Source organism: Pan paniscus, chromosome 16 (assembly GCF_029289425.2).
Source record: "Pan paniscus chromosome 16, NHGRI_mPanPan1-v2.0_pri, whole genome shotgun sequence".
NCBI classification, from domain to species: Eukaryota; Metazoa; Chordata; class Mammalia; order Primates; family Hominidae; genus Pan; species Pan paniscus.
The window spans coordinates 49324523-49348258 of record NC_073265.2 but is presented as its reverse complement, the minus strand read 5'-3'; the positions used below and the strand labels follow the sequence as shown (position 1 = coordinate 49348258).

At 41.1% G+C, this 23736-nt stretch overlaps 1 long non-coding RNA gene across 1 annotated transcript in view; it reads left to right on the top strand.

Annotated features, from left to right (window-relative positions):
• LOC117976036 (uncharacterized) overlaps nt 1–4311 on the top strand; it is a 149410-nt gene extending 145099 nt beyond the window's left edge. Inside the window, exons 2-4 of the long non-coding RNA XR_004666529.3 lie at nt 2211–2404; nt 2937–3071; nt 3824–4311. This is a non-coding gene — a long non-coding RNA (uncharacterized LOC117976036). The remainder of the gene's footprint in view (nt 1–2210; nt 2405–2936; nt 3072–3823) is intronic.
• The last annotated feature ends 19425 nt before the right edge of the window (nt 4312–23736 follow it).

Here is a 23736-nt window from a genome sequence, read left to right as displayed (position 1 = left end):
AAAAAAGGACAAACCTGCCCACTGAAAATTATGTGACTCAGGCTCTTTTAAGGCTCGTGTTTGGCCAGGGGAACAGTGCTTCCTGGATTGACTACACTGAGCGGGTTCCTCATCACCTCCTGCCTACACGACTCTCAGAGCCTGTGTGACCAAGTGTTTATTGTCAGCAGCAACCCAGGGATGCAGGATCAGCTAGTGCCTTGTTAGAAAAACATTTTACAGGTTTGGTAAGATGACTCTGGGAAGTGGCTTTGAGGAGCAAGATATCTGATGTTAACGCTTTCTGGACTTTAGAGATATGGGGTTTTTTCAAAAGGATTTTTGCCTTCAAATATGGAAAACAGACTCTTTGTGGTGAGTGTGCTTTTCCTAGCACAAAGACTGAATTTGTAAACATCTGTTTATGAAAAAATTGCATTTCTCAACATCATGGCCTGATCTTCTAAACCAATACATAAATGGATCTTCAGTGCACATGGAAATCTTTTACATTTGAATATAAGAATCTATTGAGGGATACAGAAGGGAGAGAAAGAAATGGGTAAATAAATACAAAAACTCTTAAGAGCTTCTGGGCTGGTTTCAAGAATGCCCCACAAAATAGGTTTTCATGGTTGTATGGGATGATGTGATCCTATTCAAGTTTCTTCCCTTTCTTTAGAATTTCTGAAGAAGCTGTTGAAAATGGCTTCAGGGGCTGTTCCTAAAATAGATTTTAGAGATGAAAAAATGAGAGAATGCACATACAATCTGAGACAAATGAGCAGCTCTGATACTGAAGCAGAGATTGTAAGATGACTGCTGTGCCTTGCAAGAAATGAATATTCAGGATGCCCCTGCTGGGTGCCTTTTCCTATTTGAACGAAATACTGTTTGGGCCACGATTCACTTGTTACCAAATTAAACACTCTTTGCACACAGCAGAGCAACTTTACGAAGTCGGATTTTGAAGTGCAAACATCTTTTCTGCTGTGGCCACAGAACCTGTCACAATCTTCATCGGGAACTGAATTAAGTTTAAAATATCATCAGAGGGTGTTGATCTCTCCTGGGCCTAGAGCTGTCCTCTGTACATCCGGCATTTTTCTGTTGACACTGCGTATCACTTAGCAACGGGCCTGAAAGGCCCTATATGCATTGATTGCACGCCATTGTCTTTAAGGGGTGGAAGTGTTAACTGAATAAACCCCCCGGGTGACCAGACGGTCATTCCTCTCATGTTGATCATCTGTTTACATCAAAATATTGTTTATTCCATTCTCTCATCTCCTAATTTTTACATCTCTGACTGAAGGAATAAAGTAAATTTCCTACATGGTGGAGAACCCCAATTTACTTTCCCGACATGGTGTGATGAGAACAGTTTTGTCCCTAGTTCTCCTGATAAAGCATTAAATGCATTTGACAGTTAACTGCGGATGATAATGCCAACTTTCTTCTATGGTTTTCAGAGGATGGAGAAGTTACAAGCCTGCAATGTCCTCATAGACAGAAAATATTCCCTTCGGTCTGTGAATTGTTTTTGAAATAAACGGCAGAATGTGTTATATGGTTGTGAAGAGGTTAAGGCTTTAAAGTGGCTGGCAGGCTCTGACATCAACTGAATGAAAAGGAAATATGGCCTAACCAAGGGGTGTTTTCAGAATGAATGAAATTTCAAAGTGGAAATTCTTGCCTGAGAGGCAGCAGTAGAGCTCATTTCTGTATCAATAGCCATGGCTGAAGCAATAGACCAGACTGGTGGGTCAAACAGGCGTTTTACCTCACACCTCTCCCTTTTATAATGATCTGTTTCAGAGGGCTTCCACGGACGCAGTTTTTCACAAACACCTCAGACAATGAGAATGTTTCAGCTCAGGGATTTTACATGTAGGCAAAAACCAGATCAGTGGGGTTACATGCCCACCTTCATCAACCATGTACTGGAGACAAAATAGAAATTCTGGGCTTGCTGCCCTACAGCGTCTAGTTTTGAGAAATCTGTTTTGCTCCTTTGTGAGTTTATAGCCTACTACACCCAGCTTTAAAGAGAAGAACTACTTATTAATGTCTTGAGAAATATGCCCTATTCAACAAGATAAGCAATTCCAAAATCAACCTACTGATGATCTTGCTATGGTGTTGCTTTTGTCTGCTATAAGGGAACTGGAATAAAAAATGATAGTGCCAAAAGATTTACTGGTGAATTTTAAAGTTTTCTCTCTCCACAGTCCTCTTCATCAAATAGGAGTGCTGTTTAAGAGAACCATATTCTACGAATGCTTCCCCTTTGACGAAACCCTTGGGCCTTTACTCTGTGCTTTCATAAGAGGAAAATTGCAATTACAAAGTTTTGAACATAGTTACCTATGAGTGGGGATATGAGAACAATAGCAGGAGAAAATGGAGATCATCATTCTACGCAGTGAGTCCAAAGGGGTATTCGTGTTTAACCATGAGGAGATGCGAGGGTATCTTCATTTTCAGAAGTAAAACTGTTTTAAACTAGTCAACAGTTTTTTAAGCGACACTCATCTCTTGCTGTGCCCCTTCCCCCAAAAACCTCTCCATAGGCTCTCTGCACATGAATCCTGTGGGTGTTGTCTTGGCCTGGCTTAACTGCTAAGTGAATGCTCCTTCTCTAAACAGTTCACTGCTACAAGTTGGATTTTTCACAGCGTTAACTTTAACTACATGGGTGTTTGTAATGGAATAAAACTTCAAACTGATGTTTTGCCATATTGCTGGTTAAAGAAGTGGGCCTCAGATGGAGATAGATGTGCGCTTCATTTCACGGGAAAACCGTCATCTCGTAGGTCAAGTTTAAGTTGTAGGCAGCCGTAGCTTCACCAAGAAAGTCTTAAAGAAAAAATACACACCGACCAAACCCCTACTTTTTACATGAAGTCCCTCAGCAAATTTTAACGGCATATTAATTTAAAATTTATTTTCAACAGGCACCAGCTTAAGTCAACTGAGTAGAAAGTAACAGGTTTCAACACAAACATCTGTACAGACCTCACTCTGGAGAAATTACTTTGCGGGGAACCCAGGAAATTAGTTGGAAGAATTTGTTCACTGTCTCTTTCAAGGTATCGGCCACTTCCTTTACTGAAATGCATTTAAGGACAAAGTTACTAGCTTCTGCTTAGGAATCAAAGGCTTTCTTTATAAGAAGCAGATTATTTAATTGCGGTTTGTTTATCCCACAAATGACACCGTCATCTACTTTGAACTCATTTGAGTGGGTGGTGGTTGTTTGTAAAAATCATCATTGCCATTACCCGACTGCTAGATTTCAACAAGATGGTTAGGTGCAAACATCTCTTGAATTGCAATGTGTTCTGGCCTAAAGTACCCGTGCCTCCACATAAAACATCTTCCTTTGTCTCAAAATTTTATCCCATCTAGGTCTAACAATGTTGATCTTAAAATAATAAAAGAGAGAAGGCTGGAAGACTGGGCCCCTTTTTATAGTTAAATGTTATCTGCTTAGACTAATATTGCAGTTGCCACCCACTGACATAATTTGTTTCACAGTCACAGCTTGGCAGCATGAATCAAATGTTGACATTCTAATTTCATGCACACATGGGCGTTTGGCTGAGCAGGCCCGCAGCCTCCAGACCATTCTCTCTGTACCTGTGTAAATCAGGCAGACAAGCTTGCTCTCTACAGCCTGCCAGCAAAGTTACTCACTTCTGTTAAGAGAACTTCCTGGCTTCTTCCCCTTCACGTGTTTGTGTGTTTATGCCCCCCGACCTTGCAGAGTGTAACACAAATACTGTTTTATTCTTTCTGGAAAGGTGATTTCTTTTTTATGTTTTCTCCCTTTTAATTGCAGTTTTAACAGCTTTACTTAAGAACTCAACTAGCAGATGATTTCTCTCCATTGCTTTCTAAATCAATTACAAATGTCTCTTTGAGAAAAGACCAGTGAAAATTAAGTAGTAGTAAGAAGAGACACACCAGTGATTGCAAAGTGGAGAGGCTGGTTTCCCTCTGTTATGGACTGGATTCTGTACCCCCAAATTCATAGGTAAGCCCTAACTCTCAATGTAATGGTATTTGGAGATAGGGCCTTGAAGGAGATAATTGAGGTGAAAGGAAATCATAAAGGTGGAGCCCTAAACCAATATGACTAGTGTGCTCATGAGAAGAGGAAGAGACACCAGGGATGCGCACACCCAGAGAAAAGGCCATGGGAGGACACAGCAAAAAGGTGGCCATCTGCAAGACAAGGAGAGAGGCCTCAGGATAAATCAAACCTGCCGACCCCTTGATCTTGGACTTCCAGCCACCAGAACTGTGAGAAAATAAATGTCTGTAGTTGAAAACCACACGATCTGTGCTATTTTGTTATGACAGCCCTAGCAGACTAATATAGCCTCCAAGTTAAGAGCCAAACTTCCTGTGAGTGCCCTGCCATTGACCAAGTGGCTTCTAGAACCACTTCAGCCCATGACTCCTCCACCAGACATTGTCAGTGCGAAGAAAGTTTTAGGGCCACAGCCATGAAGAGCTTGAATGAAACCAGCAGAGCGTTGCAGGGCAGCCTCTGTTTGACCTTCCACTCGGGAAGGATTAATGGCCAGCCTTTTGTGTTAGGAGAGGATGCTCTGGCCACATGCAGCCAGACATGGGGGAGTGTTGTTTCCCAGTTCCAGTGATAGGTTGGCCTACGCTGGTCTCATGCTCACACTTGGTTCTCCTAGGTCACAAGTTAGCAGGAAGTAAGCAGGGGGTCAGGGTAGGGCTATTATTGTTGGCTGAAGGATAGACTAGAGCAATTGATTTGTACAGTATTGGACCCATATCTAACTCTGGGGCCCCAATTGTCTTGGCTTTTTCCAGCTTTGATTTCACTGCCTCTCTGAGAGTCAGTTTTTCCTACTAATGGAATGTTTTCAAAGTGAGCTCAAGCCCATGCTCAGTGGGAAATTCTTCCCTGAAATCATTTGTCACAGAATCGTTTGGCCATCTAAGACGTTTATTATCCTACTTACTAGCAGTAAGTTTCATAGAAGAGCACAAGATACTCTGTAGATTTTTGTTCCCCTTAAAAAGCTGATATTCTAGAATCTTTCCAACATGCAAATATTGAAAAAATATAATACTTTCTACCAAAGAGCAAATCATGTAATCTGGACAAGAGGGTCTGGAACCCAGCATGAGTGCTGTCTTTGGGATACATCTTTTTACCTTCCTTGGGCTTTGTCATCTTCACTTGTAGAGTAAGGGTTAATCTCTATGGTCCTTTCCAGTTCAATGATCTGATAATTCTTTTATTTTAAAAAATGAAGTAAGTCACCAAAGCCCCTGAGAGCAAGGGAATGAAAATCAGTGATTCAAATTCATGTCAACCCAACGAAAATGTATTGCATACCTGCTATGTGCCAGACATGATGCTAAGTGCTGATGTGCGGGAATGAGTAAGATGTAATCCTCAACCTCTAAATATTAATAAAAAGGAAAAATGGAGATCAAACATTAGGAGAGGAAGAAAGTTTGTGACAACAGAGTTATGGTGCAGTGCTCCATATGTCTGTTTAAGGGCCAATGTTATTTACTAAACTGAACTCAGATTATGGAACAATACTGAGCAATTGTTACCCTGGCCCGGGGAATAAAATGTAGTGGCTACTAACTAACTGTGTGATCTTGGAGGGGCACAAAACCTTTCTGGGTTAAGGTTGTCTTATTTTCTAAATATGGGGGTTGGACTGATGGTTTCTGAGATCTCTTCTATTTCTAACATTCTATGATTATGAGAATATGAACTAGCTATGCATGTAATACTCCCAAGAACTGCAAAAGGCAGAGGAAATGGACTGAATTGCTTGGAAAGCTGTTTTCCCTTATGTTTCTGACATAACAAGGTATGATAACTGTCTTCATGTTACCAAAACATTTGTAAGTCAGTATAAAATATCTAAAAGATACTGGGGTTGGCAGCTCACATCTGTTACCCTAGCACTTTGGGAGGCAGAGGTGGGTGGATTGCTTAAGCCCAGGAGTTTGTGACCAGCCTGGACAATGTGGCAAAACCCTACCTCTACAAAAAATACAAAAGTTAGCCAGGGATGGTGGCAAATGCCTGTAGTCCCAGCTGCTCAGGAAGCTGAGGTATGAGGATCACCTGAATCCAAGAGGTTCAGGCTGCAGTGAGCCATAGTAGCTGAATTGCGCCACTGCACTCCAGCCTGGGTGACAGAGTGAGACCGTGTACTAAAAAAAAAAAAAAAACACATAAACACATACACACACATATATATATAAATATATATATATATGAAAGACCAACCTATATGAGTGGCAGTCACCAAAGTTCTCTGAAGAAATTTGTCATGGATCAATTTTCCCTATGCTATCATCCCAAACTTTGTGTTTTCTTGGCTCTACCGTTTTCTGGATTTCTATTTGGCGTGATACTCCCACAGCCATCTTCTGCAACTATGCCTGCAAGTTCCTTTGACAATATACGAGAACTTGTCAGGTTGATCCCAACTGCCTCAAGCTGCTTCAAGGCCCCCGGCAACAAACCTTCGGTTCTCCCTTTCTGATTCAGAATTGTTGCCCTGAAGTAAGAATCTGACCTCAGCAGACCAGAGCTTCCCCCTCCCACTCACCCACCATCACTCAAACACTTTTCCAGCTGCAGTGCCCTCTGTCCTTCCCACCCTTCCCAAGAGGTCCAGGTTCAAGACTCCACTTGTTCCATACTTAGCCCCACAAAAGTTTCTTTCTTTTATTTAGCTCAACATTCCTTTGTGTAGTTTGGCCGCCTTACATGTGCTTGTACATTTCCTTTAAGTGCTTCTCTGACTCATCTATAAATCATCAGGAATTTTTTCATCAGCTAGCATGGAAAGTCTTCCAACGTAAACACCATGCCTTCCACATTTTGTGTGCCTCCCATGATGTGTGGCACAACACTAAGCACACAGTGATGCTCAATAAATGTTTATGAAGTCTAATTGAGAAAATCAGAAAGCTGTTTTTTGATTTATTTGTAGTGTAGCTGAATTTCTTTCTGGTTTTTTTTTTTTTTTTTTTTTTTTGAGACCAAGTCTCACTCTGTCGCCCAGGCTGGAGTGCAGTGGCTCAGTCTCTGCTCACTGCAACCTCCAGCTCCCAGATTCAAGTGATTCTCGTGCCTCAGCCTCCTGAGTAGCTGGGATTACAGGCGCCCACCAACACGCCCAGCTAATTTTTGTATATTTAGTAGAGACGGGGTTTCGCCATATTGGCCAGGCTGGTCTCGAGCTCCTGACCTCAAGTGCTCTGCCAGCCTTGGCCTCCCAAACTGCTGGGATTATAGGCGTGAGCCACCACACCTGGCCTCTGTAGCTGAATTTCAACAGTGTTTTCTCACTGCTGTAGCTGTGGAAGCAGCATGACCAGCAAGAACCTGGGATTTGGAGTCACATAGATCCATGTCCAAGCCCTAGTTCTGCCAGTTTACTCTACCATGAAACATTTATGGAGCAATTGCTGTGTGAAGATGTGGAGCTGGCTGATAGACAAATAAATAAGATTATTGCTCTTACCTTTAAGAAGTTTGGGGTCTAGGAAATATATTACTTAATTTCTCTCAGCCTCAATTTCTTCAACTGAAAATTAGAGTAACTATTTCATTGGATTGTTGTAGGTACTTCAATAATTATTTGTTTTTCCCATTTTCCCCTCTTCTTATTTCTTAGATTAATAAGTTGAATTCTTTTATTTATTTATTTTTTTGGAGATCGAATCTCGCTCTGTCACCCAGGCTAGAGTGCAGTGGCACAATCTCAGCTCACTGGAAGCTCCACCTCCCAGGTTCATGCCATTCTCTTGCCTCAGCCTCCCGAGTAGCTGGGACTACAGGAACCCACCACCACGCCTGGCTAATTTTTTGTATTTTTTATTAGAAACGGAGTTTCACCATGTTAGCTAGGATAGTCTCAATCTCCTGACGCCGTGATCTGCCCGCCTTGGCCTCCCAAAGTGCTGGGATTACAGGCAGGAGCCACTGCGCCTGGCCAATAAGTTGAATTCTTAACAGTTCTATATTTTTATCCTTTAAATGACTCTGTAGTAAGTTCATTTTGATGTACAATTAGCCATGAATTTGAATCCACTTGTATTATTTTTAACTTTAGATCACACATGGCCACATAAAAAATAAACCCAAGCACTTGTTCTGAGGCTGATAATCTTTGATAATCTCACTTGTCAAAGATCAGATTATTTTGATACATTATCTTTTATCTTTTTATATGACAGCTGGGGGCCCAGCCTCAAGAAGATAACCTTTAAGATTTATAGAAATAAAAAGTCTGCCTCAAATATGAATGATTCCTCCTTGAGTTGGTCTGATTTAAGTTAAGACTCAGATTGGTGAGTACAGAAATACAGGAAGACAGGTCGTACCTCGGGATCAGGTATAGCCCAATAAATAGTGTGATCATTGAGGCCTCCATTACAATCAGAAAAATCAATCCTGTCTCTGGGTTATTTGACCCTAACACATATTTCTCCCTTGTGAGAGAAATGTTGGGATTGTATTAGAAAAGAGCCTGGCTCTATCTGCCGTGCAAGCACTGGTTCCCCTTTATCCCAGGGAAGTAGCCACGGAACCAAATGCTCTGCTACTGAGCTTTCTGCTTATGTTGCCAAAATGCCACACTCAAATTCCTCCAAGGTGCTGGTTTGGTGGGCAGAAGTTGCACTTGTCCAATTAGTAAGCCAATATGTAGAATTTGATCTTCAAGATTTGCTGAGGATGATGTTTGAACTTTGATCCATGGTGCAATAAAAAGTCCTTAACTTGGACAAACTTGGAAAAAGAGCTGATTTAGTGACAAGTCTGAATGGTAGCATGCTTTTTGTTTGTTTGTTTTAATTTCTTTCTTTCTTTCTTTCTTTTTTGAGACAGTGTCTCACTATGTTGCCTAGGCTAGTCTCGAGCTCCCAGCCTCAAGCAATCCTCTTACCTCGGCCTCCCAGAGTGCTGGATTATAGGAGTGAGCCACTGTGCCCAGCCTGTAGCATATTAAAAAGTGATGTAGTGACTTGGTTTCCTCGCCATGTGTAAGATGAAGGGATTCAAAGGATTCTTCTAGTATTAATCTTCAGTGATCCTGATAATGGAACGTACATGAGTAAACATGGCTCCAAATTACCTAAAGAACTGGCAGAAATTGATGAACATCTGAGAGGCTGTTTCCTTCATATTTCCGTGACATTAGTATAGTGTTAGCCATAATGCCGCTAAGACATTTGTAGAAATATCAAAATTCCGGTCCTTATTAATTACTCTGATTCTCTGCTGGGTCCCTTACCCTGTCATGCTGCCAGTCTCTCTCTTTCAAAGGAAGATCTCAACGCCACCCTTCCTCTGCCATGTGATAAAGGCTGAATAAATATGAGTTAAATTATGAGTGAGGATTAAGTACGATAATGCATTTAGAATATTTTATGGTCTGAAAATGCTGTATAATTTTTTTTCATTATTAGCGAACTTTTTCTCTTCCTTTGGAAGAGTCATCCTTTAGCTCAGTCATCATTTCCCCAGGGAAGCCTTCCTTGACTGTCTACCCTATGGCAAAGCCCCCTATTATGTACTCTGATGGTACCATACATCCATTATTTGCAGCATGTATTAGCATTGTGCTTTTCCTCTTTCGTTTGGGAGGTTATTTGATTATTGTTCTTTTCCCATCTTTGCTCTAAGCTCCCCAGATTAAGTCCCCATCTAATTCTGCTCACCTCTGTTCTCTGATGGGTAGCACAAGACCTGCCACTCTGTAGGTATATGACACGTACAATACTTACTGAAGGAAGTAGAGAAAAGAAGCAAAAAGAGAAATAAAAATAGAAATGTTTTCTGTAACTTGAACTAGAGTGGCTGTGATAGGCAATTTTATGTGTCAACTCGACTGGATCACAGGATGCCCAGGCATCTCGTTAAGCATTTTCTCTGGGTATGTCTGTGAGGGGGTTTCCAGAAGAGATTAGCATTTGGATTGGTGGACTGAGTAAAGCAGATGGCCCTCCCCAGTGTGGGTGGGCCTCATCCGATCTGTTGAAGCTCTGGATAGAACAAAACAATGTAGGAAGGGAAGATTTGCTCTTTCTCTGTCAAACTTTTGAGCTGGGACATCACTCTTCTCCTGCACACAGAGCTCCTGGTTTTCATGCCTTCCATCTTGGACTGGAATCTACATCATTGGCCTACCAGCTCTCAGGCCTTCCAACTATACTACCAGTTTTTCTGGGTCTTCAGCTTACAGTGGACATATTGTGAGACTTAGCCTCCTTAAATGTGTGAGCCAATATCTTATAATAAATTTATCTATCTATCTGTCTGTCTGTCTGTCTGTCTGTCTGTCTATCTATCTATCTATCTACCTACCTACTTACCTACCTACTTTATCTATCTATTTCTCTATCTATCGTGTTTCTCTGAAGAATCCTGACTACTAAAGTGACACAACACTGTCAAGCAAAATTACTTTAGGTGGCTTGCCTGGATGAATCAATGAAAAGGACTTGTGACTAGCTGGGAGCTTCTTTATACGTAAATAAAATTCTAAAGGGTTTACAAAGTTGTTATTTATTGTTTAGGTTGGATTTTGAGTCCTAGATACTTCCAAAATTATCTGAGACTTTTACAAGTCTCATGCAAATAAGAACAATATCAAAACAGAGATTATCTAAGGGAAGCACATCCAGTGGCTGCCCTCCTACCCCTCCCCTGTCTCGCCTCTGCCCCACACCTGGGACAATGGTGTTCTGACAGTTGGGTACTGATTTGGGCTTCATGTTTCCTGGCAGCTCAGGCAAAAGAGGAAACATTTCTTCACACAGGTGGTTTTCTTTTCCTGACATAGAAACTATTCAAATTCATAACAGACATATATGTTTTTCTAGTACCAAACTCAAGCAGAAATTTCTGAGAGGATGGCTTGGTATTTCTTGTAAGAAGGATCTGCACAGCAGGAGTTAGGATTCTATGACTCCATTCAAGCAAAACTTCCACATTTTGAATTTTGCTTCCAGGCAGCCACTCTAGAGAATACCAAACCAATGTCATCCAAGAGGATGGAACTACTTTTACTTGGATTTAATGCCTTAAGTTTACTTGACTTCTCCTGAGCTCCCAAAGCCCTCCTAACTCCCTCCAGTCTTCTGTGCAATGAAAATCAGAGGCTAAGAATGGAAGCCCTGCCCTCCAGGCCTTCTTCCACCACATTGTGCCTGTTCGTCTGCTGTTGCCATCTGAATATTTCCTGTGACAACAGCATATACTATCAGTATTTTATTAAGCAAAAGCAGGTATGTTTTTCCTCTTTACTCTGTTATTTATTTATCTACCATCTGGCTGGATCAGAAGATGAAGTCTGGAAGGAAGTTTTTACTTCTTCTTTGGCTAATGAGAATCTGGCAGAGGGATAGAATGAGCCAGGGCCTAGAGGAAAATTTCTAGAACCAGGTAGAGGGAATTCTACCCATCCCTGATGTGACTGGTCAGCCTCCCAAAGGCAACCTGCATGGTCAACAGGCGGTTAGGAGGGCTACATTTGGGATGATGGGAAGCCTGAACTCTTTAGGCTGTCTGCTGCTCTGCAGAATGGTTTGTGGAAGGTCGTGTCTCATTTCCTGCTCACAGTGGCACAGATGGGGCTTTTGGAGGCTCTGGGCTATCAGTGGCAGCTGGTGGGTATCAAGAGTGAGGAAAGGAAAAGAACAAGCTGTGACGTCAAGGCTAGAGATGCAAGAATTCCAAATGAAATCCAGTTGAATCTACTTTCCTCTTTTAAAATGAGTTTTTTCTCAATTGGGTCAAATATACAGGAAACGGATTACGAAATGTTATCAATTACGTCCACCTTCTAGGTCAACAGAAACTTCAAGGCTTAGTGCTGCATTTTAATAGCTTAGTCCCCTTTTTTTTCTGAATTGTTAGGAATCTTTTCTGTGCTGGCCTGTAGAAGGCAGAAGGAGAGCAGTTTGGGCAGATAAGAAAGAAATCCATATTGCCAGGAGGAAAAGTTAATAAGCCCTTGGTCTCTTTTTAATTATTTTCTGTTGTTTAAGAGGAAAACTGATCTTTGCTCCTGCTAACATTTTTTTTAACGTCTCTTGCCCAAGGTCATGTACAGAGGCCACCTTGGGAGATTCTAACTATAAGCCATTTCTTGCACACTGGCAAGGCAGAAATACTTTTTATTTAAGGTTATTTTATTCCCTTTAATTTATCATTTTGAAATCTACCTCTTTGAAATGAAGCCTCAGATCATAAGAAAAATGAGCAAAGGCTTATGATTGCTATGTGGCTAATTGAGATGGACCCACCCAAATGAACCTACCCTGTCCTTGCCTAGGCAGGATCCTGTCAGCTGGTGACTGGAAATCAGCCACTACCTGTGGAACCTGGTAGCAGCAAAGTGAAAAACACACATCCTGGGGAAATCCTACCAAGGCGTTCCAGACTTCTCAGGTAGATCCCTGTCATGTTTTCCAACCTGGGGGATGGTCCCTGCCTTGATGCCATTTGAAAGATAATACGGCCGGGTGCAGTGGCTCACGACTGTAATTTCAGCACTTTGGGAGGCCAAGGCCGGTGGATCACCAGGTCAGGAGACCAAGACCATCCTGGCTAACACGGTGAAACCCAGTCTCTACTAAAAATACCAAAAATTAGCCGGGCATGGTGGCGGGCACCTGTAGTCCCAGCTACTCGCGAGGCTGAGGCAGGAGAATGATGTGAACCTGGGAGGCAGAGCTTTCAGTGAGCCGAGATTGGGCCACTGCATTCCAGCCTGGAGGGGACAGAGTGAGACTCCATCTCAAAAAAAAAAAAAAAAAAAAAATGATACATCATGAGGCCATTAAAAGTGAGGTGTATAAGAGAGAAGTTCATCCTTCTATTAAGGCAGATGTCTTCACCTAGGGGCAATTTTGCTCCCCAGGAGATATTTGGCAATATAGAGAGACATTTTTGGTTGTCACAGCTGGGAAGAGTGCCAGGTATGCTGCTAGGCATCCCACAGTGCATAGGAACACCCCCACAGCAAAGAATTACCCAACCCCAAATGAATCTTCCTCTCAGTGTGGGAACATGAGATCCTGCTGTATCTACAAAGAGACTATTCTCACCTTAAAAATGTTTTGGGGATGTCTTCAGTACCAATTCTCACTCCTCCCTGAAGCTTCTAGAGCTCCATGGGGACTTCAGGTGGTTAATGCAGATTCAAATGATTGATTAAGAAACACAGAGAGAGTCTTCCAAACCATTTATCTTGCCCTTGTCCTTAATCTTGATTTGCCCTGTAGGTTACTCTTATCATAAAGACAGTATGAATGACTGTCTCAGTGCCTTTCCTCATTAATGCTGCTAGAAATTGATGAGTAGCTCTCTGGAACTGTGGATTTTTTGGCAAGAATTATAGCTCTTATTTATTTTGGAGGACCCGTGCAGCTTTCTAAGCAAATATATGTAGAAAATTCCCCCCAAAATAAACACTATAAGTAATTGCCTGACAGATGAAGTTGACATTTTGGCTTTGTGATTTGCTATGATATGTAAAAATCTAATTTTCTCCGTGGAATGATGCCACTGCAAAATTGTGAGTAAATTAGAATCAGTGGTTTACTTAGAATGTGAGTTATAACTTCTGTTATGATGTATCAACATTTATTTACAGTTTCTTAAATCGACCTAAATCCACTTGGCAAAATGTTAACTAGATGAATAAATATGGCAGAGGTGTGATAGAGACTTCAGTTTTTCCTTTCTGGGCTTATGCATCAAAAATCTCTTTGAGAATGTACTTGATTGAAGTTTTGAGATCTTTTGTACACTTTTGAATTGACAAAAAATAAGTTCATCAGGTTTGTAATAAATTCAAAATTTATCTAAATCAAAGGTTCTTAGTGCTTTACCACCTGATCTGTGAGACAAGAAGCTGACAACAGCCTGGAGGAGTGCTTCTTTTAATAATCCATGTCTACATCTTGATATTCTCAATCACCATGTAAAGAATTAGAATGTCATGGCAAACAGTCAAAGCATTGGAAAAATCTACCTCTTAGAGATACATTTGCAATGAAAAAAAAGCAGGGGTTCAAACTAGATCTAACAACATCTCCAAATAAATAGTTAACAAAAAGTTGCTCATTAATTGTCACCATAAAACAGAAAACAAGCACCTTTGCATGTTTTGGTAGTGTGCCTTAAGCTCTTGTTAACATTTTTAAATTAATTTGAAACCTCTAATAGAAGCTAATTTTTTTTTAATCCACTTTGAGCTTTTTAAAAATGATAATTTTAAAGGCCAAGTATCTTGGAATAATATGCAGTCGTTTCTATGGGTTGATTTACAAATGGGATAAGTTATCTTATGTATCAACATTTCTTTCCTTTAAATTTATTTTAAGGGCCATGTGTGAATAAATATATGGGGATGCTCATCACAGTACTATATATTATAAATAAAAGATTAGAAATAATTAAATGTTCAAAATTATGGAACTAAATAAATTTTAGTATACTATATAATAGAATATCATGTAACCATTAAAAATGGTGACGTAAAACAGGACTGACAGAACAATGATGGACTAGTAAGTGAAAACAACGTGTTACCAACAGTACGCATAATATTATATAATTTTTGATGTATATGTGTGTGATGGTCAGCCTCTAAGTTGGCCTCCTGTGACCCTTGCTTCCTTTTCTCCCAACTACCCACGTCCCCCCGCCCCCTGCCATTGGATAGTTTGACCAGTATAACCAACAGCATGTGCAGAAATGATGGGGTGTGACTTCTGAGGCAAAGTATGCATAACATTTTGGCCTCTGAATTGCTATCTTGAATCACTCTTTCTGGGGAAAGCCAGCTGCCATGTAAACATGACTCAAGCAACTATGTGGAAAGGTCCATGTGTCAAGGAACTGAGGCCTCCTGCCAACAACCAGCACCAAGCTAGAGTGCACCATGTTGGAAGCAAATCCTCTAGCCCCAGTGAAGCCTTCCGATGACATCTTGACTGTAACTGCATGAGAAGCCCTGAGTAAGAACCACCCAGGTAAGCCACTCCCAAATTCCTGACACACAGAAGCTGTGTGAAATAATAAATATTTATTGTTTGAGCCACTAAGTTTTGGTGTAATTTGTTACATGGCAATAGATAAATATTGTACTTTTGAAAAAACATGGAAAATCATATCTCAAAATATTAGCAATCAATGTATGGAAGTGGTACAGTGAGATTATAGATTTTATACTTTCCTATACTGTCTTTATGTTTTTAATAAACATATATACTGTTTATAGGGGGAAATACTTCATTTTGAAAAATATTCTTTCTTTTGGGGAAAGAGGTGAAACTGGTCTAGAACTTTATATCCTGGTCAAAGGTTCCAAATACTATGGGTGAGCAGTAGTGAGATTAGGGAAAGTGGCTATAATTGCCACCTTCTGGCAAATGTGCCAGAGGATGAAGGGCAGGAAGACAGTTTTGTGTCACTGAAATTGAAAAAGCAAGTCTAACAAAGGTTTTCCACCATCTTCCCAGCAAGTATAGTGACTGGCTAGTTAAGACAGCTAAAAAACAGCAGATCTATGGAAACAATAAAATGCTTGCATAGATACACGCACATTTTATATGTCGTGAATGAGTTGGAGTCTTTCTCTTGGATTAAGAGAGAGTAAAGTTGATCTGCCATGCAGGTAAACAGGGAGCCAACATAGTGGTAGTAGGATGCTAGAATTGATTCTCCCACTGTCTGTCATACTGTCTGAAATTCCACCATTAAGATTTCAGTCCTTTGAGCCTTGGGTAGTTTCGTAATCACCTAAAAGAGTTCTTCTTGCCCACTGCACAGATAAAGCCAATTCACTGAGATAGCAATGTTGCAGTAGAGAAACAGTTTAATAGTCACCAGACCAGCCAAGTGGAAGAATGGGAGATGTTGCTCAAATCCACCTCCTCAAAAGCTTGTAGGCTAGGGTTTAAAGGATAATTTGGCAGGCAGGAGGCTAAGAAATGGGTGCTGGTGATTGGTTGGGGATGAAATCATAGGAGGGTCCAAACTGTCTTCACGTGCTCAGTCAGTTTCTGGGTGGGAGTCAGTTCCTTGGTATGAGCCACGGGTCTGGGTGGAGTCAGTTGGTAGGCAGAATGCAAAGGTCCAAAAATATCTTGCATCCAATCTTAGGTTTTGGCAATAATGATGTTATCTGTAAGAGCAATTAGGAAAGTTACAAATCTTATGACCTCCAGAACAATGGATGGTTATCATTCAACTACACCTACATTTTAACAAAATTCAGTCCCCTCCCATAATCCTAACCTCATGAACTTTCACTGGTCTTACAAAGGCAGTCTTTGTCCCTGAGCAAGGAGGGGGTTAGTTCCGGGAAGGGACTGTTGCTATTTTGTTTTAAAGTAAACAAAGGCAGTTAGCTTGTGAGACAGAATTAGAACCCAGTCTTCTGCTATGAAGGTTGATTTTATGTGTCAACTTGACTCAAGCAAGATGGAATCAGGTTAGGTTTCTCTCACTGTTAACAATTTGTGCAAAAGCAGTTTCAGTTTTTGGTCCTTAAGGTCACGTCACCTGTCTAATGCCAAATGCTTCTATCTGAGGTGCATATTATGGAGGACTCTGACAGCTATTGGAGAGTAAGATACTTCAGGAGTGAGATCAGGGGAGGCACTCAAGGAGAGGTGAGGATAAATGAAGGAGAGAGAAAATAGACAGGGGATTGGAATGCTCCCATGATAAATTGTCAGTTGAGCTTCACTTGTTTTGTTGTTGAGAGAACTTTTTCTTTAGAGATTAAATATTTCAAATTTTTCTATTGCAAACCAACAATAGCCACATATGACTTAACAGTATCTCCAGATCAATAAAGCAATAAAGAAATTTCCAAGTAATCATGTAAATAATAGAATGTCACTTTGTTTTTATAAAGGTATTTAAGCTTGATCTCCAATAACTTTATAAAACTCCAAGAAATCACCCTAGTTTCTGTGACCCTGCCTCTGTCAGGAGCAGGATTTATCCTTATATTTCTGTGTGGCTACACTGTACCCCTGAGAGTCCAGTGCTCCCCACACCCAGGGAACAGGTGTCTCTTCAGATGCATTAATGCCATCCCAAATTATAGGGCACACACCAGTTTCTGGTGTTTAAATTGACCTGTCACATTCATTTGTCTGGTGGTTTCATTTCTCAATGGAACTCCTTCCCTCTAACCAGGATCCTTATAGGCCTTTCTCATTTGTCCTCTTTCCACTTTCCCCTGCACCACCTTCCTCCTCACTGCTAATCCTCACTAAATTTACTTAGCCCTTTGAGCCAGTGTCGTAATACTTACAGCCATTAAGTGTTAGTGGCAAAGAAAGAATTGTAACCCAGTCTCCTGCAGTCAAGGTTAACTTTATGTGTTAATGGATGCTAGATAGTTGGTAACATTATTTCTGGATGTGTCTGTGCGGGTGTTTCTGGAAGAGATCAGCACTTGAATCAGTGGACTGTGTAAAGAAGATCACCCTCACCAGTGTGGGTAGGCACCATCCAATCTGTTGAGGGCCCAGATGGAACAAAAAGGCTGAGGGAAGGTGAATTCCCTTTCTCTCTTCTAGAGCTAGAGCATCCCTCTTCTCCTGCCCTCCAGGGCTCAAGGTTCTCAGGCCTTCAGACTCCAGAAATTAGACTGGCAGCCCCCCAAATTGTGAGGCCTTAGAACTCAGACTGAATTGCCTCACTACCTTCCCTGGTTCTCCAGCTTGCAGATAGCATGTTGTGGGACTTCTCAGCCTTCATCATCACATGGGCTAATTCCCGTAATAAATCTCTCTCTCTCTCTCTCTCTCTCTATCTATCTATCTATCTATGTCTATACATCTATTCATCCTTCTTATTAATTTTGCTTCTCTCGTGATCCCTGATTTCCTGCCTCTCTCAGCCCAGGGCTTTTTTCTCTTAATCTGTCTGGAATTCTTATGCTCTGCCTGAGTTTATAAAAGCTAGATCAAAGAGTTATACTCTTTTAACTGTGTTTTATCATATGCTCAGGCCTCCTGCAAGCCACTTACCATCAATTTATTCTCCATCTTGCTGCAAGTCTGGCTGTATCAATACCCTGCTGGATGCTGCTTCGTGGATTCCTTGCCCGTAGGTTGAAGTCCTAGGTCAACAGCAAGTTATAAAAGGCTTTCCACATCCTAGCCCCAGCCCAATTGTATTGGTTACTTACTGCTGTGTTAACAAACTACCTTAAAAATCATAGCTAAAACCAACAACCATTAATTATTATAGCTCAAGTGTCCCTATGTCAGCTGGAGGCTCTAATCTGGGCTTGGCTGGACCATCGTAGCGGGGGCAACTCTGCTTCACATGTTTCACATCCTTCTCCTGGAAGTTGTGGGCTAGCCCAGGCATGTCCTTTACCTGGCAATGGAAGAAACACAAGTGGGGAAAAGGGAAGTATACAAGTCCTCTGGAGATCTAGGTTTGGATCTGGCATATTATCACTTCTGCCTTATTCTGTTGGTCAAAGCAAGTCCCATAGCCAAGCCCAGAGCCAGAGAAGGAGGGCTTAGTCAAATTCCATGGCAAAGGATATAGATTCAGAGAAGGATAAGGAATTGAAGCCATAAATGCAATTTACCATATCAGCTCTGCAATCTTGTCTCCTGACATTTCCTACCTGGAAGATTATACGACATAGGCTCCTACTATATTCATTTGCTTTTAGCCCCACAAATTACACTCTTATCATACTTTTCTCATCTGCATGCTTTTGTCCAGTGTTTTTCCTCCAATTTGACAGCTCTTTACACTTCTGTGTACACCCCACCCCAGACAATTAATACTTTCTTATTTATTTATTTATTTATTTATTTTTGAGACAGAGTCTTGCTCTGTTGCCCAGGCTGGAGTGCAATGGCACGATCTTAGCTCACTGCAAACCCCGTCTCCTGGATTCAAGCAATTCTCCTGCCTCAGCCTCCCGAGTAGCTGGGATTACAGGCGCCCACCACCATGCCCAGCTAATTTTTGCATTTTCAGTAGAGACGGGGTTTCACCATGTTGACCAGGCTGGTCTCGAACTCCTGACCTCAGGTGATCTGCCCGCCTCAGCCTCCCAACATGCTGGGATTACAGGCATAAGCCACTGTGCCCGGCCTACCTTTTTATTTTTTAAGACTGAAGTCAGAGTCATCTCCAGAAAAACCTCTGTGGAGTGCTAAAGCCAGTTTATATGTGCTTGGAAGAGCAAAGGGTTAGCATCTCTCCTCAACTCCTTGTTCAGTGATGACATGTTAGCACATTGGAATCAGCACCCACGGGAATATTTACACCACAGAAACTGGCAACTACAAATCAGAGCTTTTTCTCTCTTTCTGAAGGTTGTGCTCTTAAAGATTTAGCAGCAGAACGCTGAAGCCTCTCTTCACACACTCACCTCTTCAGTCTGTCTATTATTCTAAATACGAAGATCCCTTCTGTCATCCTAAATTTCTTCATGTCTTTCCCAACTAGATGGTAAGTTCCAGCAGTCAAATAATGTGTCTTATTGGTCTCAGGATCCCCAGCACTGAGCACATCAACACTCAGTGGGCATGCAATAAATCTGCATAAAATGAAAGATGTAAACGACCAGCTGTTGTTTGGGTTGACAAGATGGCCATGAGATATGAGGGTGTCACAAAAAGGTTTGCCTAGAAAAAAAAAAAGGAAACATATCTTTTTCCTCCAGCCTACCACTGCTTGTTGCATCAAATCTCTGGCAAGTCCCGGAGGGTAATATTCATCCTCTTGAAAGGGGACTGGTGAGTCCTTTAATATCTATTGCTACATTGGTGTGGAATCATTTCTTTAAAGATTCAGAAAGTGTAACAGAGGTTTTCTTTGGAGCATGGTTTAGGAGGTGCATTTTGAGGGAGCAGAGGCAGTGGTGTAGTCTGTTGCAACCAGCCTTCCCATACAGAGGGGACTGAGAGTGTAAAATTGGAATTGAAGGCTTCCACTGAAGTGACACAAAAATGATGGACACATCAGAAACGCTGCACTTAATATGGTGAGTCATGGGCACTTCTGCTTTGGACTAGATTGAACGAGGGACATTGAGTTAAAGGCACTTAACGTGGGAGGATGCATTCATAGGTAACCTTTTGCAAGTGCCTTGACCTATTTTTCCTTTTTAAGCTGCACACAGCCTAATTCTAATTTTGAAGAAGAGTTTCTAAAATTTCTACAGTGTAAGATTAATTCTCATTGTCTGTGGCATTTTTATGACAGCTTTGACTTTTAAAGTGGAACCAAATTTCATTTGGAAAATGAGCCAACCAAGCATGTCTCCGTTAACAAATTGACACTTGGTGCTGTTGTTCTGTCACTCCCACTTCTAAGGTAAATGCACATCAGTAATTTGACATGTGCAAGGGCCTGGTGTCCAGAGCTAGCATGGGGTGAAGTGGGGGACTGTGGGGATGGCGGTGTCTAGCGGAGGAAAAGCAGATTGTTTCGAAGATTACACGACATAAGTGAATCAGGAGACTGATGTCTAAATACAGGCTGGTAAGTTTGGGGGACAGTGGAGATGTGCTAGTCACTAGGAGTGGAAGGAACTGTGAGCATTGGCTACTTTTAGTGACTGAGCTTGTTAGAGAGGAGTCTTCCACTTTAGGAATTGCAGTTAGAGGCTGAGAAGTCCAGAGTCAGCCTCTGAGTGTCACTGCCCCTAACCTGCTTATGGGGTTTGCCAGCAGTCTCTGGCTGTAATATATGGGATTGGTGATTGCACTGCCGAACTCTGGCAAAACACTCTTAGATCTTGTCATTTGCTTAGGAAAAGAGTCTGATTTTTTGTTTGTTTGTTTGTTTGTTTGTTTTTTGCAAAAATAGTTGATAATGTGCATGTTTCCTCTCAATCATAGCTGGTTTTTCTGTGTTTCTGTTTTAAAGTTGGGGTAGAATGAAGGTGGAAAATAGAAATTTGTTGCGTGAGGAAATGAGTGGGACCTTAAATAAAGGCATGCATTCCTCCATCCAACAGGGCATTTTTTTTTTTAAAGGTTAAGCACCTTGGTAACTAAACCCCTTAAAATAGCTATAAAGGTTATATATTGACTGAATTACTTTAAAGGCTTGGGTTTATTTCTGTGGACCTGAATTGATAAGAATTAGAGTATAGAAGTGAGGCTGATGTTTTGGAGTAATATACATCATAATTATAAGTAAATATGCAAAGGCTTAACAACAAGAACAACGACAAAAGACTCAGCAAATAGAAAGATGTTGGATTAATGGGAATAAATTGAACACATATATATAACTGTGTATCCTCCAAAAATAGTTATTAAATATATGTTTAATTTATGATATTAAATACATATTTAAGAAGAATAAACCAGCCTGGCCAACATGGCGAAACCCCGTCTCTACTAAAAACACAAAAATTAGCCAGGTGTGGTGGCACACGCCTGTGATGTCAGCTACTCGGGAGGCTGAGGCAGGAGAATCACCTGAACCCGGGGGGTGGAGGTTGTGGTGAGCCAAGATTGCACCACTGCATTCCAGCCTGGATGACAGAGCGAGACCTTGTTTGAAAGAAAAAAAAAAAAGAGAAGAAGAAGAAGAAACCACAAGGACAATGCATATAGGAAAGGAGATGATTGTAGCAAAGTTTTGAAGGCTTAAAAGCAGAAGGGCAGTGGTAAATATATTGGATATCTTTCGTACATCATTTCAAATTTTCCCAGCCTTGGTCAGGACAAGACAGCTGAATGATACCCATCTGAGGCACTGTGAATGCACTGCAGAGGCTCTCCAATACCTGGGGACAGAAAAGAAAGGCAGAAAGGAGTCTTCTGAGAAGCAAAAGGCTGGAAGTTGAACTGGAGAGCAGAGAGAGTTGTCCAGCAACCCAAAAGGTTGGCAGCCTGGCTTAAAGCAGATACAAATCTCCCATAGCTAAAACATGAGGGCTGGGCAATAAAGCACAAAGAGGTCTTTAGAGTCTGTCCAGTGCTCATATCCCAAGCCCAGTTTGAGGGAAAGTCCTAATCCCTTCCTCAAAATATTTGCAGCCAGGGTGAGTGAATCTAGCTAAAGCTGCAACCAAGTCCAACTACAGATTAAATTGACTCAGCCTGCCACACTCATGGACCGACCCAAAAGAGGTGTGCCCTTTTCTCGAGGTAAATATTAGCACTTAAAATTTTCTTTTTTTTCTTTCACAGAGATTGGGTCTCACTATGTTGCCCAGGCTGGTCTTGAACTCCTGGGCTCAAATGGTCCTCCCACCTCAGCCTCCCAAAGTGTTAGGATTATAGGTGCAAGCTACCACACCTGGCTGATGTTAGCACTTTTTAAGCTACTGTTCTTTAATATACAATTACTAGCATAAAATTAAAGAGATATGTGAAGAAGTAAGAAGGTATGACTTATGTTAAAAGAGGTCAGTAGAAGCCAACCCAGAGATGATTTTAATATTGGAATTATCAGACATGGACTTTAAAATAAGTAGAAAAAAATATGTTAAAGTGTCTAGTGAAAAACATGTGTGAATAGATAGGGAATGTAAGCAGACAGCCAAAAACTATTAAAAAGAACCAAATGAAAATCTTACAAATAAAAAAATTGATATTGGAAACAAAGAATTTATTTAATGTGTTTAACAGCAAACTGGACATGGCAAAGGAAAAGTGGGTCAATAGAAGCGCAATACCAGTAGAAGTGCAAAACATACTGAATGTTGCCAAGAGAAATAAAAAAGACCTAAATAATAAAGATGTATATATACACACACACCCACACCTTGTTAATGCTTTGCACAACTCAGTACTGTTTAGATGCTCATTCACCCTAACCTAATCTATAGATTGATGGTAGATTCAGCACAAATCCAACAAATCCTCTAAGTCTCACTTCTTGTCCCAGCCATAACTGTAGAGGCCAGTTTTCAGCATGCTTCAAACACCTTCATAGAAATCTAAACTGACAATGCCTCTCTTAGGCTTCTTTGATGTCAAGTGGCGGGATGCCTGGAGGAACCTGGTTGACAACTCACATACAAGTGCCCCAAAGCTGTGGCCAACAATATAATGCATTCTTCTATCTTTCTCCTTTCTTGACTCACCCCCATTCCTAAGTTTCAGGATCATACCCACACATAAACATTTTGCGCATCAGCCTTTGTCTCACGATCTGCTTTCGAGGAATCCAGACAAGACAATAACTGATTCAGCAGACTTGAAAAAGTTGAATCTTATGCCAGCAGTGGAAAAATCCAGGAAGAAACTTGTAGCATGGAAATGTCAAAGGGCTCAGAAGTTAATGACATTGGATACTTCTGGAAGTGGGGTGAAGAAAGGATAAAAACAGAAAGACTTAAAAAAAAGCAGTTAGATTTTGAATCTCCTTACCAATTCCATTTATTAGAATGATAGCCTTAGTATCACCTAAGCAGAATTTTTGAGGTTTGTTCTCTCTAGTAAGAGGACTGAGGGCTATGAGACATTAGGACAATTGAGGATAGAGATTTAGTGAAAATGTACATGCTGAATTTTTAAACTTCTCCTCTCCCTCTTCAACCCTTTCACTTATTTTGTTTCTAGAATGCTGGCAGTCAGCTTTAGATCCTCTAGACAGGAGATTAGAAGACTCTACACTAAGAAATCCAACTAACCAGCATGCACAACTGATTTCCCCAAACATGAAGTCCTGCAGCCCAGGTCTTAACCTGAATCAGG